General features: G+C 43.3%; 1 pseudogene across 1 annotated transcript in view; it reads left to right on the top strand.

Annotated features, from left to right (window-relative positions):
• The window catches only part of LOC137415373 (mothers against decapentaplegic homolog 4-like), a 136934-nt pseudogene extending 124712 nt beyond the window's left edge, over positions 1–12222 (top strand). The window contains exon 13 of the transcript XR_013624198.1: positions 11172–12222. The product of XR_013624198.1 is annotated as a mothers against decapentaplegic homolog 4-like (transcript). The remainder of the gene's footprint in view (positions 1–11171) is intronic.
• The last annotated feature ends 7154 nt before the right edge of the window (positions 12223–19376 follow it).

The raw sequence follows: 19376 nt of genomic DNA, 5'->3' as shown, positions 1-19376 counted from the left end.
GGATATAGGCATCTTTGACTATTTTGGTATCTTTTGGATCTTTTGAGTCTTCATGGTGTTTTGGGTCTTCGAGGCCATTTGGGTATTCAGGGTCTTTTTGATCCTCTGGGCCTGTAAGGGTATTGTGGGTCCTTGGGGTGTTTTGGGTCTTCTGAGTCTTTGGGGTATTTTGTGTCTTCGGTGTCTTCAGGGGCTTTTGGGTCTTCCAGGTCTTTTGGGTCTTCAGGCTGTTTTGGGTCTTCGGGGTCTTTTGGGTCTTTGGGGTGCTTTGAGTCTTCAGAATCTTTGGGGCATTTTGTGTCTTCGGTGTCTTCAGGGGCTTTTGGGTCTTAAGGGTCGTTTGTTTCCTTTGAGTCTTTAAGAATCTTTGGGGTATTTTGGTTCTTCGGGGTATTTAAGGGTCTTTTGAGTTTTCCAGGTCTTTTGGGTCTTCGGGGTGTTTTTTTTGTGCTTTTTTTTGTATTCAAGATCGAGGCTCGTGTGAGAGCTAATATCAATCACACACACAAAAAAAAACGGACACACAAAATATACAATAAAGGGAGCGGGAGACAAGATGGGGAGAGAAAGGTCAGCACACAAGTACAACAGCAGAGAACAGGGACAACGGAAGATCCGTGGGAGGGGGAGGGCTTGGGGGGAGGAGGCATGGGAAGGCAGGGGGCTAGGGTGGGGGGGGGGGTGTGAGAGGTATAAAACACATGGATACTGCTAGAACTTCCAGGAAAGAAAGAAATCTGTATTTCAAAAAAAAGTGGATCTCGGGTGAACTAAATGGGGTAGAGGAGCTCAAGGTTTTGGATGGGGGAAGATAAGAGATTTTTTTTCGTGTTTTTTTTTTTTGTATACAAGATCGAGGCTCGTGAAAGAGCCAACATTTATCACACAAAAAATCAAACAGACACATAAAACAAATAATAAGGGGAGCGGTAGACAAGATGGGGAGAGAAGGGGAAGCACACAAACACAACATTTGAGAGCAGGGACATCGGGAGATCTGTGGGAGGGAGAGTGCTTGGGGGGAGGAGGTGTGGGAAGGGGTGGGGGGGGGGGGGGGGAGAAGTATAAAACACAAGGACACTGCAAGGACTTCCAGGAAAGAAGTTGGTATTTCAAAAATGTGGATCTGGGGTGAAATTAGTGGGGGTAGAAAAGATCAAGGTTTTGGATGGGGGAAGATAAGAGATGGTGGTGGACAGCTGTTTTGAAGACCTGGAGGGAGGAGTGGGACTGAAGAGAGTGAGGGAGTTTGTTGCAGAGGCGAGAGAAAAGAGGAATGAAGGAGTGAAGGTGAGCAGAGAGTCTTGATTTTGGCAGTTTAACCATAGGAGGGTTGCAGGCAGATCTTGTGCGACCTGTAGGAATATTTGAGGGACAGAGCCCAGAGAGAACTGGGGGTGCAAGGCTGGAGAGGAGTCGGTAGAAGACAGAAAGACCACCAACCTGTCTGCGGTGAATAAGTTAAAGGCCCTTGGAGTTAGCTTCATCGCAGGAGATTCCAATTATTATGAAAGCTTTGGTTTGAACAGTGTGAAGCCGAGCTAGGTGTGAGGCAGGAGCACCGGCCCAGAGGGGAGAACAGTATTCCATTGAGCTGCGGATGAAAGCCTTGCATGTGGTGAGGAGCTCAGGTGTGCCAAGGAAGGACTTCGCATGACGGAGGATGCCAGATTGGAAATGTGATTTTCCCAGGAAAGATCATGGCAGATAGTGAGACCCAAAAGCTTGAGTGACAGAACTTCTTGCAGAGGATTGTTCAGAAAGTATATGGGAGGGTTGTCCAGTCGGTCTTTTCGGAGAGACATAGTAAGAGTGTGAGATTTGTTAGGATTGAAAGACATGTTCCACTTGTTTGACCAGTCTGTGATTTTGTCCAGGTCTGCAGAGAGTGAGGCGGCTGCAGACTGCCGATCTGAGGGATAAGGAATGGACCAGCAGAGAGTGGAGTCATCAGCAAAGAGATAGAGAGGATTTTCAAGAGAGTCAGAGAGATCATTGATGAAGACCAGAAAAAGCACAGGGCCCAGAACACTGCCTTGGGGAACTCCAGCCTGAAGAGGGAGGGCAGATGAGAGAAACCCATTCAGGGCCACACGTTGACTATGACTAGAGAGGATGTCCGCAAGCTATGCATGGAGATTTCCATGGATACCATAGGAGGAAAGTTTGGTGAGTAGAGCGGGGTGCCAGACCGTATTGAAGGCACGTGATATGTCAAGGGAGCTCTATTTTCCTGTTTGGCATTGTGGACCTCCATCCATTGTTGAGACAGCAGAAGCAGCATGTCCAGAGAAGAGTGACCTGGTCTGAAACCAAATTGATGATCAGAGATCAAGCCATTGGAGAAGAGGAAAGATTTGATATCCGAAGCAATGATGGATTCCATGACTTTGCTGATAATTGGGAGAAGGCTGATTGGTCTGTAGTTGCAAGGATCTGTTTTTGCACCTTTTTTGTGTAAATCGGTGATGTTGGCTGATTTCCAAGCTGATGATAGATTACCTTGAGCAAACGAGGGGGTGAAGAGAACAGAGAGAGGGAGTGAAAGAGCGGCAGAGCAGGATTTTAGGACCCATGGGCTGATGCCGTCAGGTCCAGTTGCAGAATCAGAGTTGAGGATTGACAGAAACTTCTCCACCTTGTCAGGAGAGAAGGACACAGAGTCCAGGAGCAGCTGGGTACGACTGGGTGCGGTGGGTACAGAGAGGGACGGGTTTTGGACACTACCTTTTGAGGCAAACAGAGTTGAGGCATTCAGCTTTTTCACGTGCGGAGTCATCTGTGTCACCGTTTGAGGTAAGGGAGGGGATATCAGGGGAACAAACACCAGAAACAGATTTGACCAGACACCACCAGGATTTGGAAGAGGGAGACATGTTTGAGAGTTCTGTCTTGAGAGTCGAGAGATATTGTTTCCTGGCTCCTCTGAGGGTGGACACACATGTGTTTTTGGCTTTGTGAAAGGAAATGAGATTTCCTTCCGTTGGATTTGCCTTCCATGAGACGAAGGCATGTTGTTTCAGGGCAACTGCCTCACCACAAGATTCCGTGTACCATGGATGGGAGGAAGGGTATGATAACTGAAGACGAGATGGGATAAATCTGTGCATGAGAGAGAGAGAGCAATTTACTTTGGAAGCATTCCCAGGATGAGTTGATGTCAGTGGCAGTAGAGATGGGAGATCAGTCCAGATGATTTATGGCTGCTTGAAGACTGTGCCAGTTGGCCTGAGTGAAATTCAAGACTAGTCGACGCTGAGGAGGCTCTCTGAGATTGGCCAGCGAGATGTCCATTTCAACAAGCACATGATCAGATGAACAGATTGGAGCAGAAGAAGAGCAGCAGATATTTGCAGGGAAGTTAGTCATAACCAAGTCTAGAAGAGAAGATGCTCCATTGACTGGGATCCGGGTCAGGAAATTGACAGATTGTGTCAGTCCCAATGAGTCGCAGAAGTCCTTTGCTGAGGAGCCATGGCTGGTGAGAGAGGTACCCACACACAGCCAGCTGGCATGATGACAATTGGAATCACCACATATGAGGAAGAGAGAGTTGGGATGAGTCGATAGAAGTTGGTCCAATGTTATCAGACAACGAGATGTAGATGGAATCATCACTGTTTGGTGGACGGTACAACAGACATATGAACAAAAGGTGGGAGTGAAGGTGAAACCGTAGCCAGAGGTACTCCTGGGGGTGAGGTGGAGAGAGGGAATTGCAGGGAGAGTGAGGAAGAGAGTTTTTGATAAAGATAGCAACCCCACCTCCAGGATGAAGCTCAGGTCTATAATACCAGAGGAGGGAATAACCAGGGAGATATTAAGGAATCAGAGACATCATGAAGGAGGAAAGTTTCTGTGAAGCAGATCAAGTCTGGTTTGTCAGAAGCAACCTGTATGGAGAGATCAGTCAAGTTTGAGTGAAGGCCCCGGATGTTTTAGGTCCATACCGTTAATGAAGAGGAAGGGGGAGAATCGGATACAGAACAGGGGGTGGGGGAGGGGTTGGGTAAGATGAGGCAGAGGAGGAGGAGGTAGCTTTTGATAGTGTGTCTGAGATTTCAGAATAGCTAGGGGAAAGGGAAGGATGAGGACGAAAAAGGTTTGATGGTGATTGGGTGAGGCACAGTGAGGTGTTGTTTGAGGGGGGGGGGGGGGGGGGGGAGCGAGGAGGGAGAAAATTGGGGGAGATGGAGGTGAGAGTTGGAAGGGAGAAGAAGCAGGGAGGACGCTTTGAGGAGGAGGGGTGAGAGGGGAGAATTGGAGAAAAAAAGAGGGTGGGGAAGATTTGAAGAGGAGGGATGAGTGTGGGAGTTTGGGGGGGGAGGGGTGAGGAGGGAGTTTAGGAGGGGAGGGGCGAGAAGGAGTTTAGGAGGGGAGTGGCGTGGGGAGAGTTAAGGAGGGGAGGGATGAGGGTGTAGTTTAGGAGGGGAGGGGTGAGGGGGGAGTTTAGGAGGGGAGGGGGAGTTTAGGAGGGGAGGGGGAGTTTAGGAGGGGAGGGGGGAGTTTAGGAGGGGAGGGGTGAGGGGGGAGTTTAGGAGGGGAGGGGTGAGGGGGAGTTTAGGAGGGGAGGGGTGAGGGGGGAGTTTAGGAGGGAAGGGGCAAGGGGGGAGATTTGAAAGGGATGGGTGTTGGGGGAGATTAGGAGGGAGGGGTGAGTTTGGATTTTAGAAAGTGATGGACGATTAATGGAAAACGAACATTTATTGCAAAATGAGTTTCTTGTGATTTTCGAGTCAGAGATCCGTTTGAAAACATTGGAGAAGGGGTGGAATGCAGGTGAGTTTAGGGAATGTAGGAAGGAAGAACTGTAACAGATGAAATTTTTATTTGACATGAACAGATTTGGTGAGCAGGTCGAAAGCAACCTTTTAAAGAAGAAGAAGAAGAAAAATGTGTTATAATTAGACTACGGATTTTTATGTTAAGAAAATAGGCCTTTTATGTTTTGAAAAGCGGAAATTTTTTTTTTTTAATGTCAAAAAATCCCGAAATATTTTTTTCCCCCGTTTTATTCATTTTTTATTATTACCAAGTTTTTCAGAAATCAGTCAAAAAAAGAACAAAAAATGGTAAGCTTTTTCCTGCACAACATTAAGCACTCTGGGCTAGTAAACAGGTAAAAAATGACGTTCAGGTACCTTTATTGCAACCGCATTGTTTGATAAGTAGAGGACTAGAAGAAATTGACAAGACCCTTTTAGGAATGGTTAAAGTAGGTGTTTGAAATCATTATCTTGGTAATGTTCTCCTTGGTGAGGCGGTGTCGGCGGTCGGTGAGGACGTTTCTGTAGACGGAGAAGGACCTTTCCACGTCGACGCTGATGATGGGGCAGTACCTCAAGAGGGGGATGTCGGCAAGCTTGACTCCAGCCGGCACACCAACCTCAGATCCGTGCTGATCTCCATCCAGGATCAAAGCCACTGTCCTCAGCACACCAATGTCGGGATTACGCTGCAGCACCGCCTTGAACTTGGTGAGCAGGATCTCCTTACGGCAGCCTCGGATCTTTTCGAGCTCCTCATTGGCCTGATCAAGGAGCTGGAAGGCCTTGGCCAGCTCCATGCCGGCCTCCTCCAGCTGCTTAAGGATCTTCGGGATGAACGACACGTGGGCATTTAAGAAGACCAAACTGAGCTTGATGTCCGCCTTTCCGAACAGGTCCTTGGCACTCCGGATTGGCATCGCGTCGTCATCGTTCAGCTGGTCCACAATGTCCTTGACGGCCTCGAAGTGCTCGGCGTAAAACACCGCGGCGTCGATCCACGTCCCCCACCGAGTCAGAATGGGCTCCGGGGGGAGAGAAAGATTGGGCTGCTGCTCCTTCCAAAGGACAACACGCGACGGGGCTTTGACAAACACCTTCTTCGTCGTGGCAATCAGGTCGTTGACATCCTTGAACATTTCTCGGACTGTCTCGCAGACACGGTGGAGCGCGTGGGCAATGCAAGTCACATGCAGCAAGTCCGGGAAGAGTTCCTTCAGGGCATGGCCGGCCTTGATCATATAGGCCGCGGCGTCGCTGACGAGGACCTTGAGGCACTCCGGCTTGAAATCAGGCCAAAGATAGCGCAGCGTGTCATTGACTGCGCGCACGATCTCCCCGGAGTTGGTCTTCTCCAGAAACATGCACTGGACGAGGTGGGGACGAAAGTACCCCTCCTTGGACAAGCGTCCCGCGATGATGTTGGCCACATATCGACCTGCCGAATCGGTCGTCTCGTCGACGGACAGCCAGATGGGCTGCTGTCCGAGGTCGGCACGGATCCCCGCCAAGGCCTCGTCGTAGCACTTGTCGAGGTAGTGCTTTCGAATCCAGCTTTCATCGGGGATCTGGAGAGTGATGTGCTTCTCCAGGAACGACCGGAGGGCAGGGTTTTCCAAATTCGACCATGGGATGCCAGCGGCCAGCATGGCCTGGCACAGCTCCTGAGCCACGACGTCGCACTTGTGCCTCTTTCCGCCACCAAAGTCCTCCATGGTGGCATGCGTGACCGTCCTCTTCTTCTTCAAGGCCAAGTTGCTCTTGTGGCGGTCTCCTCGGACATGTTGGGCCAGCTCAGACTTCTGCTTCGCCCGGAAAGTCTTTTCACAAGCTCGACAGAAAGCCGTGTCACTCGACACGTACTTGAAGGTGGCCCCATCGCCGCCAGCGTTGAATTCCTTCAGCCACTTGTCACGAAGAGCAGCACTCATCTTGATAGGAGACTTGTTCACACTTTGTGTTCACTCTCTCACTGTAGTACACCGCCTCACTGCTGTACACGCTGGGGACGCAACGCACGCAAGTGGACGCAACGTTTTGTTTTTGAGATCGATCGCAGTTTAAAATTTCGAAAAATTCCCCAATTTTTTTTAGCGTTGCCAGACATTTTCGACCAAAAAGGGCATTTTATTTTATTTTTCCCGAAAAAGGGCGAAATTCTTTTTTTCTCCGAAAATAGCAAAATATTTTTTTTGCGCGCAAAAAAGCCGTTTTATGTGAAAAAATATTTTTTATTTTTTCACATAAAAATCCGATGTGCAGTTATAATATACGACAGAATACAGCACTTCAAGGGAAAGTTTAAACATTTTAAAACTAAACCTTGAAAACTATCTGGGGAAATGGGGGAGAAACAAATGGTCGAAGAACGAACGAACGAGCAAGACCAAAGAAGGAATTTTTATTTATTTATTTTATTAATATTTTAAACAAAGAGTAAGATGTTCGGGGAAATATGGGGTGAAAAGAAGACTGGGAAAAGCAGAGCTAACGAAAGTAAATGGACCACAAACGACTGCTGAGAGAAGACAACACAGAAGACAACAAGGCCTCAAGGCAGGAAACTTAAAATACCACGCCTCAAATACGTGGCAGGAAATGAACGACGATTTTATACAGGTTACACCGAGGTCTACCGAGAGACACACAGTAGGTACACACACCGTAAAATAAAAATACAGCTTTGACAAAAATACAAACGGGACCAATTACCTAACTTTGATAGTGTTAGATAGCATGGAGATCTTGGAAAAAACGTAACCTCGCCGGCAAAACCAGAAGCGGAAGTCAATTAGCGGTGTTTTGAAGTGGTATTTTGGGTCTTTCGGGGTCTAGGTGGTCTTCAGGGTCTTGGGGGAATTAAAGGGTCGTCAAAGGTCTGAGGGGTCTCAGCAGTCTAAACGTAATTAAGAGGGTTAGTTAAGAGGGTGTTCATTTTATTTGAAGAAGAAGAAGAAGACGTTTTGTCACATATAAACATAACGATATAACCATATACGTTTGCTCTATTATAATAAGTCTAGCATCACTCGGCGTGCTCCGCGCGCCTCACCACGTCGTTTCAGAGGGATAGGCATCTTTGACCATTTTGGTGTCTTTTGAGTCTTCATGGTGTTTTGGGTCTTCAGGGTCTTTGGGGTATTTTGGGGTCTTTTGGGTCTTCATGGTGTTTTGGGTCTTTGGCGTGTTTTGGGTCTTCGGGGTCTTTTGGGTCTTTGGGGTATTTTGGGTCTTCAGGGACATTTGGGTCTTCAGGGTATTTTTGATCCTCAGGCCTTCAAGGGTATTTTGGGCCTTCCGTGTCTTTTGGGTCTTCAGGTTATTTGGGGTCTTCGGTGTCTTCAGGGGCGTTTGGGTCTGAATGGTCTTTTGGTTCCTCTGGGTGTTTAAGGGTATTTTGGTATTTTTGAGTCTTTGGGGTCTTTTGGAGCTTTGGGGTGTTTTGGGGCTTCGGGGTCTTTTGGATCTTTGATGCCATTTGGGTCTTCAGGGTCTTTTAGATCATCTGGGCCTTTAAGTGTATTTTGGGTCTTTGTGGTGTTTTGGGTCTTTGGGGTCTTTGGGGTCTTCAGGGTCTTTGTGGTTTTCAGGGTGTTTTGGGTCTTCAGAATGTTTTGGGTCTTCAGGGTATTTTGGGTCTTTAGGGTCTTTTGTGTCTTTGGGGTGTTCAGGGTATTTTGGGTCTTCAGGGTGTTTTGGGTCTTCGGGGTGTTTTGGGTCTTCGGGGTGTTTTGAGTCTTCAGTGTCTTTGGGGTCTTCAAGGGTATTTTTGGTCTTCAGGGGTCTTGGTGGTCTTAAGGATCTTGGGGGAATTAAAGGTTCGTCAAAGGTCTGAGGGGTCTCAGCAGTCTAAACGTAATTAAGAGGGTTAATTAAGGGGGTGTGAATTTTAATTGAAGAAGAAGAAGACGTTTTCGTCGCATATAAACATAATAACGACAAAACCATATACGTTTGCTCTATTATAATAAGATTATAATAAGATGTCCATGTGTGTGAGGTTTGTATGTGTGGCAGCTACACTACGAGCCTTAGATCCTGTAAAATATAAAATCAACAAAATGAGTATTGAACCTTCTTGACCTCAAATTACTTGAAAAGTACAAGTGAGATTTCTAGAAAATAATGATTAGCAGCCTCTGAATCCAATTTTCCTTTTGAAAGACAACCTACCATGTTGACCTGAATGTTTTGTCAAGTGTTGCCTTCCGAGTAGGCTGCGGTACTTATGCAGGAGATTGTATTTTGCAAGAATTGATTACATAATAGTGTGTGGACCACCATAGTAACGGATGCCGTGAAATTATGTTGTCCATGTTAAATTGACTCACAGATGTCCATGGAAAAGCATGTTTTTCCAGGTGAAGGCCAACTCTTTGTAGTGTTTGTGCTTGGGCCTTATTGTCATGATAAATGCTGATCAAATTGGGAACTGGCAATTACATAGCTGAAATAGCATGGTTGTATTTTTTGGAAACAGATTAGAGATAATGTAACTGAACAAAAAATGACTCATCAAAAGATACTTACCAAAATGACTCTCGCCAAATGATTACACAATATACAGTTGGTAGTGATTGATTTTTTTTTTTCATTAAAATGTTTGTCAAAAGTCAACGTTCAGGCAGATATAGTACACAATTTGTTTGCACACGTGAAACAATCGCTGATGTAGCAATATGGCATGGAGAATACAAAATAGAAGATATATGGTTCGGTTCCCAATCAAAAATAAACTGTCATAAATACATGTATGAAAAATAGTTGTGCAGCATTTGGTTTATGGATTTACATCTGTGATGGATTTATGTCTGGACTTCTCTGCTCCACGTGACGTGTGCGTCATACGTCAATGTACTCGGTTCACTGAAAGTAGCTCTATTTTATCTTTTTAAAATATATTTCATTGAGAACTGCAAGTTTTTAGTGTGGCTTTGTTATACAGCAAAATTTGTGGCAAATGCGCATGTGCACGATGAGCTCTCTGGCAAGATGAAGGAGTTGTCAATAATTATTACCATGAAGCGAAATGAAGCGAAAACGGGGTTAAGCTATTGGTCTGTCTGTCTACAAATGTCAGTCCAGATATAATCGAGGAAATACTCAATTTTAGTGGGAATTTTATGTTGAACACCATCGAACATGAATCGGACCATGAATCGGAACATTAATCAGAACACAAACCTGCAGTTTAGCAGTACTTTGGCTCTGAATTTGGCAAACTGCACTGAATCACGTCCCTATAGCACATGTGCACAGGGGAGTATGCAAATGGTTTTACTCTGTCTCCCTATCTGGCAGTCAAACAAGATAAATCGCTCCAAATAGGAAACTAATTGTTTTAGTAACGTCATATAGGACACAAACACCAGGCATGAATAACTAATTTAACGTGTTAAATCAGGTGGTGTAAAAGATGGCGTGTCAATAGCGGTAAACTTTCGGAAAAAACAATTATACAGCCTTTAATTTTATTTATTTCAATTTAATTATATACTTGAGCACTGTAGAATCGCCGTGTTGTCACTTACAAAATCCTCCAGTTTATCAGTACATGGACAAAATATTACACCATTTTACGCAATCTTGGTCAATCACATTTGCCGCTTTGTTGTTGGGGAATATCAAGATTCAGACAAAATGGTTGCTCATAGGAAATATATGTTGTGCTCGGAAACATAAAGCGAGAATTGAAAAGACCCTTCACATGTCCTTTTTCTCAAGACTGTGCAGTTTAAGGTGTTTTCTGAACTTTCTCGTAGTATTATAGATGATACTTTCATTGCTTTTCAAGGTGTTACCAAACTTTGAATGCACTTGTAACATCGTAAAGGATTCTTTACTATTCCCTTCAGTGGAGAATTCTTTAGGATGTGCACGTAGTCAGTGTGAGCCTCATTCCTCCAAAAATTATTGCCCCCAAAATTGCTCTAATATGGCAATCATCATCATTCACTGTTCTTCACTCTTTGTTACCTCACCTGCCATAATATTGATTTTCAGCACATCCATTAAAGCAGGAAACATGTCATTATTGGTACAGTAGAGCCAAAGCACCAACATGGTAGCAACAAATTCACTCAATATTTATTCTCCACAAACAGTTGTTTTTTTAATTAAATACAAAATCACAGGTGAAATTTGAACCAGCTTTATACTTCAGGTTCATATTAATTACTAAGACTGACATTCAAAAATGTAGCTTTTTAAAAAGTTGTTTAGACAATAATATTGCTTCATCTTATCCTTCAAAGACATTTGATCCTTCTTCAGCATCTTCTTCTACCCCCTCTGCTTTTACCTCTTCTATTTACTATTCTTCTTCATTTATTGGTTCATTCTTTGTGAAGCCTTCACTTGAAATCACAAATGTTTTGAACATTCGAATGTGTGCCTTTGGTTAAGGTCTGTCGGCAGCAGCAGGTATTGGTGTGGACGACCTCCGTCGACTCTGCATTCTTCGCATGAGCTTTGTGAAGGGATGGGGTCCTGACTACCCACGACATAACATCAAGCAAACACCCTGCTGGATCGAGATCCATCTGCACCGTGCTCTTCAGCTGTTGGACGAAGTCCTCCACACAATGCCCATCTCAGAGCTATGTCCCTTGGACTAGAATAAGGGGCTGATGGATTCAGTGAATAAGGGTCCAGTGTCAAAATCGGTCCAGGAATGGAACTCTTCTCCTTGCTATGGGGTTTAGGCATTCTTTAAGATATTGTGTGCTTGGTTGGGGGAGTGAGGAAGAGAAGGTGCTTTTGTTTCTGACGCAAAGTTCAGCAGAAGCTCTTTGTTTCCCCACAATCGTTGAAATTTCTTTATCTTTATCTTCTTGACAACTATAAACTCCATGGCTTGACAACCTTGTTGGATGTGGTCACATTTTGCACAACTTAATGAATGATGTCGTGTTTTTTTTTCAGGAGCAGGTGGTTGTATTGGTTTTTAAGGAATGTTTTTGAAGAAATAATGGAGGAATGTTTGAAGAGCGTTTTGGAGCAAAAACTGAAGGAGCTGTTTGGAGGAATACTCAATGCAAATGCAAACACTAAGCAAACAGCTCGTGAGAAGCAGGAACTGCTTTGTCAGAGCGCACAAAGCTGGAAGAGCTGATCTGTGCTTTACGAATGATTTTCTGATGAGCTCACAGGCAATTACGGCTTCTCAATAATATATCGTGAATTCACGTACTGCGGTACAGTTTAACTAAGCTGCTCCTCTCTTTTGTTTCTTTGCATTTGTGATTTCGATGCAAAAATTAAAAACAACATTAGTTTGGTGTTAGCCTACAGCAGGAAAGATTGAAATACGAGGATTTATATTTTGTCAAATGAAGGAGTTGGTGGTCTTGACATGTTGCAATATGTACTGTGAATTACAAAGGGTTTTGCATTTTGTTGATGAATATGCAAGATGTAATTCTGAGAAAGTGCAATTACAGCTGATGATACAGTTCGAATATCTCTATTTTACTAGCTTTAATGCAAGTGGAAGTTTTTGAGTGTTGATTAACCTCAAACAGCAGCCATACACACGGGGACAGCTCGTTCAAACAGTTTTGAGGTTTTTCTTTTTATTTCTCCCATTGCACTCGTTTCCAGGTTTACATTTATCAAGATGTGATGGGAATGTATCTTGGCTCCTTTTGGGATCCTGCCTTTTAAAGAGATTGCGAAGTTCTGCAAGGTTCGTGTTTTGCTGCTTTGAGAAGTATTTAGGTTATGTTATAGGGTTATAGGAAGGTTTTGTATCTCGACGGGTATTTTTAATTTGACAGGGTGGCTTGTACATGTGTCAAGTAGTACAAGTGATAATTTATTTTTGAAAAGCAATTTTCACATGCCTTCAATGAAACACGGTGTGGGACATCATGTGTTGATTAATGACTAATTGTATGAGGTGTGTTCAAAATGTTCTCAGAATGAGATTTTGTTTTTCTCAATTTCTCAACATTTTTTTTATTCTTCAATGTATATAGGTATGTGTTGTGGTAAGAGAAACTACTATTTTACAATTGTATTTGCTTATATGTTGAAAAGAAAAAAAAAACGTTGTATCTTGGACTATTATCAGAATCATGTTGTGAGAACATTTTGAATCTCTTTCTTCCTTTCCTCTCTCTCTCTCTGTCTATCTATCTTCCCCTCCCCTCCTCCACCCCTCAATGTGGAGCAGAACGATTGAGCTTAGTCCACCACATGTGTGTGTATATATATATATATATATATATATATATATATATATAAAATATAATATATATATATAATATAATATAATATAATATTATATATATATATATATATATATATATATATATATATATATATATATATATATATATACATACATATATATAATATAATATATATATATATATATATATACATATATATAATATAATATATATATATATATATATATATATGTATATATATATATATATATATATATATATATATATATATATATATATATATATATTTGAGTGTTGAGTATATATATATTTTTGATATACATACAGGGTGAGCCAGAAATATGGTTATTTTTAACACTCATGTAAAGGTAATAAAAAGTTGTATTTCAAAACAAATTCTTACAAGAAAGTGAAGTGTACAACATGCCATTTATTTGTGGAAAATAACATCTAGGAGATGCGTACCATTTCGTCTGACACATTCCTTCAATCTTGGACGCCAATTATTCATGACATTCTGCAACATGGCCACATCAATATCATTGATTTCGCATCTGATGTTTTCCTTAAGTTCATGAAGAGTTTGTGGACGGTTAACATACACTTTGTCCTTCAGATATGACCACAATAAATAATCACATGCAGTCAAATCGGGTGACCTCGCTGGCCATGGAATATCGCCGTTTCTGGAAATGACATGCTTTGGAAAGAGCGCCCTTACAGTAGTCATGGACACTCTGGCGGTGTGGGAGGTTGCACCATCTTGCTGAAACCACGTCATTAGGCTAACTTCTGCAAATCTGTTTAATTCTCTGGAGAGGGAGTTAGAAACCATATCGGTATATCGAGCTGCAGTAACAGTGATGGCATTTCCGTTATTGTTCTCAAAGAAGTTAGGCCCTATGATTCCAAACGACAAAAGTGCACACCACACTGTGACTTTGGGACTGTGTAATGGTTTCATGTGCATTTCTCTTGGGTTTTCGGCTGCCCAAAAACTAGTATTTTGCTTGTTGACATAGCCACACAGATGAAAATGTGCTTCATCAGACATGAACAAATTGTTAGCAATGTTTTGGTTTTCATTTCCGTCCATAAATGAAAGCATTCCCTCACCAAAATTGTTGTGGGCAATCTCATCATATTGGCTTAATTGCTGGACAGTTTGAATTTTGTAGGGATGAAAGTTAAAATCCAATGCAATTTGCGGCGTCGTGACGTGTGAGAAATTCTTAAAGGGCTGATGCATGCTTTCGGCTGGAACGATGCGGACTTCTCAAAACTGACTCCCTTACACGCTCAATGTTTTGTACCATTCTTACTGATTTGGGTGCTCCCGGCGGTTTCTCTTTTAAAGTTGAATCGGTCCTCTCAAACTTCTGAATGCATAACTTGATAGGACGAACAGACGGCACATTTCCATGACGTTGAACATTGAAATGGAGTTTGAATTGATGTTGTGCAGCAGTTGCACTATCATTATTCTTGTAAAAAGCTTTGACAGCGAAAGCGCGTTCTTCACTTGACCAGTTCCACATGGTCACTCGTGTTCTGCCTGCAAAAAATATAACTAAATCAGTAAAATAAAAAAAATGTATGTTATGTACTTCAATATCATTAATTAATTTATTTTGAAATACAATTTTTTATTTCCTTCACACAAATTTCAAAAATGACCATATTTCTGGCTCACCCGGTGTTTGTGTATATATATATATGAACGCATAACTTGTTCGAGTTATTATTGAACTTCTACGGTTGGTATGTGCTTTTATCTGACAATCAGACACGAGTTGATTTCTTGACAATCAGTTGAAGTTTGTTCTTGGAACCTTCAGAATGATGCCTTTGATTTAATCCTTGTGATAATGATTCGGTTTTAACGAGAATTTTGTTGAGTCATGTGAATATGTTGCAGTGTTTAAGTTCCATGGTAAGGAATTTTGCACAGTACATTTTGAAAGAAACTGTTTCCTTCCATGGACAACACCAAAGCAGTGTTTGTATCACCACAATGCAGTTCTATCTCATCCTGCTTTGTCAGGGCCATATCTGCTTTTGAGTCTAATTCATAATTATTGTGGCTGACGCTTGTTATCTCAAGGTAATTGTGTCTTCGTACTGCTTTGCTGTATACTATGTTAAAATAGCAACACCTTTCCGGAATTTAACATCCTACTTGGTAATTGAATTATTTACTTGTTGAATGATTAATGGACACGTGTTGCATGTAATGTTTCTAGTTATTCCATTGACACCTATTGATGCTCTGTTACATGAAACTTGTGATGGAAATCGCTGCTGTTACAATGTCAAACCCAATTAAAGTTCTTTATTGCTTCTCCATGGCTTTAGTTTATTCTGAAATTTTTAAATCATGAGCCATGTGCAGTACAGATTTTTTCCTAAAGGCCTTCAATGTAATGTGGTCCACTTGTAGTTGCCATGGAGTGCGGTTGTTATCAGATGTGTAATTGTAATTGCCTACTGTAAGTATGGGAGATGGAAAAGAATAATTTACAAAAATAGTCCTGGAAGGCACGGAACGACTTGAGGGAAAAAGTACGATGGTGTGCAAAATAACTGGAAATCTTGCACAGATCATCAGATTTGATGTAGACAGGAACAAAACTATGCACAATACTGATTTTTGAGACCTTCCAGCCTCCACTGGGAGAGGAGAGGAAAGGTATCTGATGATAGCAACATGTTGACTGTGCAAGTGGAGAAAGGAAGAAATCCAGGAATAATTGCCATTCTCAAAAAACATCCTCAGTGTGGCACTTCACTCAGGCAAACTGGCAGGGACTGCAAGCAGTCATTGCACTTCAAGACTGGTCTCCTACATTGACCGCCCCTGATATTAACTCAGTGGGAATTCTTCCACAGACACCTGCTTTCCCTTATGCACACATTCATCCCATCTCATCTTTAGTGATCATACCCATCCATCTGTCATCTTGTGGTGAAGCAGTTGCCTTGAAACAACTTGAATTCTCCTCCTGGAAGGCAAATATGACCGAAAGATCATTCCACAAAGCACAAAGTGTTTGTCCACTTTCAGGAAAGGCAGAAAACAACATCTGTCCAACTCAAGATTAAAATTTCAATACACAGACTTGGCATTTAATATGGATTTTTTTCTTTTCTTGACTTGGGTTTACTTTCTCAACTCAGTATATCAATCTGGTGAGTTTCTTTTACACTTCGGTGATTTATTTTTTAAAAGAACCATGTCACTGATTGTCTGGCACAGCAAGAAGTCAACAACAGGATTATATCACAGGTGGCGTGGCAAAATGTACGGACAGGTGCATTTGATGATTGGCTTCACAGTCGGGTATACAAGGGTTGTTGCGTTCGGTATTAGTGGAAAACAACTGCTGCACGTCTCCAAAAGTTATTTCCGCTTCCTCTGGAGATGGTCCGTCAACTCGACAATGCTGTTTGTCATGTAGTGGTGGCTTTACAAAATTACGGCATGAAACAGCGTGCTATTGCTCGGCAGTATCGCATCACTCAAGGTCAGGTGTCAAAGATCCTGAAACGAAATTCTCAGAGGGGTGTCCCTACTCCAATACAGAGGCCAGGACGTCCCCGCAGAACCACAAGGAGGGATGATCGCCAGCTGCACCGGTTAGTCCGCAATGGCCATACCAAGTCAGCTAATCGGCTTCGGGCTGAGTGGCAGCAACTGACAAATGTGCCTGTATCCAGAAGGCTAGTCAACCAACGACTGGTTCAAGCAGGCTATCGTGCCAGGCATCCCCTGAGAAAGCCACACCTGACCAGACAACACCGCCAGCGCCGATTGCAGTGGGCCAGAGAGCACCGTCAATGGCAGCCAGGACACTGGAATCACGTGATCTTCAGTGACGAGTCTAGATTTCTGGTCTATCGTCAAGATCGCCGTGTCCGAGTGCGCAGACAAGTGCATGAAGCGAACATCAAAGATTGTATAGTGCCAAGAGTCCAAGCTGGAGGTGGTGGGGTGACCGTTTGGGCTGCTTTTCATGCAGGGGGCAAAACTGACCTGGTTGTTCTGAATGGAAACCTGAACCAGGTCAAGTACAGGGCCACTCTGGAAGAAACATTGCTTCCATTTGCTCGTGCAGCCTTTTGAGGAAACTTTGTCTTCCAAGATGACAATGCATGGCCTCATCGTGCTCGCATGATCCAACACTTTCTTGCTGACCGTGGTGTAGAGCATATAGATTGGCCTGCCATGTCCCTGGATATGAATCCGATAGAGAACTTGTGGGCAGAATTAACGCGTCAAATCGACCACTTGGACCAGCAGCCGACCTCTGTGCGTGAATTGCATAAGGCTATTGTCACTGCATGGCAAGCGATTCCTGTCCAAACCTTGGCAAATCTCGTGAACAGCATGCCTCAACGTGTACGTGCTCTCCTGAATGCTCGTGGGGGTTACACGAAGTACTGAACTGTAATCTTACTGTCCGTAATCCCAGTCGTAATTTAACTTTTGTTTTTGTTAAAAAATTTTTGGCTAATGTGCAAAATAAAGAGATACTTCTGGAAAACGCACAGAAGTTTAACACAGTACTGTCTGTGAATTGAGTTCGATATCAGTTTACATCACTTACAAGGATCAATTTATTTGTTTCGAAATGTCAAATGTGGTTTTTGTTTCTTTTAAAGGTCACATCAACAAAATCTAGAATAATTTCAACATAATTCCAATGAACTTTTGATTCTAAGTCATCTTGAAAAGTAGGTTCACCCCCCCCAAAAAAAATTCCATATTAAATGCCAAGTCTGTATATATATATATATATATATATATATATATATATATATATATATATATATATATATATATATATATATAAAATTATATATATATATATATATATATATATATGTATATATATGTATGTATGTATGTATGTATATATATATATATATATATATATATATATATATATATATATATATATATAAAAGAATATATATATATATATATATATTGTTGCGGATATGGCATTTGGCCTCAATATCCGCTTGTAAATACTCCCCTATTTCCCCAATACTCCCCAACTATCCCCAATCCCCCATTCCCTAGTCCCATTGCCTGTAAATAACACTCTGTAGAACCGACCTTCCCCTTTTTCCCCCATTAAATGTCGTGCCCAGGTCCACCGCATCTCACGTAGACAACTTTCGGACATCTTGCTAGTTATTCTTAGTCTATGTCAGTTAAGGACTCGTTTCCATTAATTCTGACTCTTCGTTGCACCAGAATGTGATTATATGGCACCAGTAGTGAGTTTAGGACCTTCCCATACCTCCTCCCATCTTCTTCCCCAAACTACAACAACAACTACAACAACAACTACAACAACTACAACAACGGCGCGGGGGAGTGTGCGTCCTCACACCGGCTCGGTTAGCCGCCATTGACCATGCGCTCCGACGGGGTTACCACGAAGGGGCTCCTTGTCAGCCCCTCGTCAAGGGCGGAGCCGGTAACCCCCCCGCACGCACCCATTGAGAAGCAACGGGCCGATTCCATCTGGGGCGGAGCTAACGAGCCGAGGGCGTGTCACTCCCCGCCGGATATACGCGGCCACTTACCGGACGTGACGTGAGATGCGCCCCCGACTGAAGAAGACAAGTCGCGACCTCCAAGCGCTGAGCGAGCTCCACGCATCGACCCGGTATTGCAGTACCTCCGAGAACGGTGCACCCCCTCCGAGAACGGTGCACCTTGAGCCATCGACGGCCCGCTTTCCTTGCCATCAATCCCCGTGTGAGTCGGTTTTTGTCCTGTTTATCTGTCGTCTGTCGGGGCTATTATAAGAGTGTGTCTAAGTGCCTGTCTTCCTATGCTGTCCCTCTTGTCGTTGTAATCTGACCTTCCGCCCTAATATAACCTCCTCCGGAGGTCTTGAGAACTGAACCCTTGGTGTCGTGTCATTTTAATCCAGCCGTTGTGTCTTTTCCATCATTGATTTAGCATAGCGCGATTTAGTCAACGTTCGAGTATAATCGGGTAACTTGTGCGGACACGGCGGCCATTCCGCTCGGCCCACCCTAACATCAAAGTCGTGTCAGTAACAATTGGTGTCAGGAGTGTCGGATTCGGACCTGGGACTAAATTTGTTAGGCCCAAATTTTGGGAAGTAGAATTCGATCCGGAGCGCGTTTACGCGCTCGAAATTATAAAGGCGAAATTTGATTGTGTTTTACAAAATATAAAAACCCGAATTTTGAAAGTCGCGCTATGGCGGATCAAGACAGCTGGGGTCCGGTAGAGGAGAGTGAGGCAGGGTCGATCCAGGACCAAATTGAGGGACGTGAGGAGACCGAAGCAGCGAGGGTAGCAGACGCGCGAAATAGCGCCTCGCACATGGCCACGGCGCCCACGCCCGCGACCGTAGTAGCGCCGCTG

This window comes from Myxine glutinosa, chromosome 7, assembly GCF_964187855.1.
Source record: "Myxine glutinosa chromosome 7, kmMyxGlut1.1, whole genome shotgun sequence".
NCBI classification, from domain to species: Eukaryota; Metazoa; Chordata; class Myxini; order Myxiniformes; family Myxinidae; genus Myxine; species Myxine glutinosa.
The sequence above is the reverse complement of the archived record's forward strand: the minus strand, read 5'-3'. Positions and strand labels throughout refer to the sequence as shown.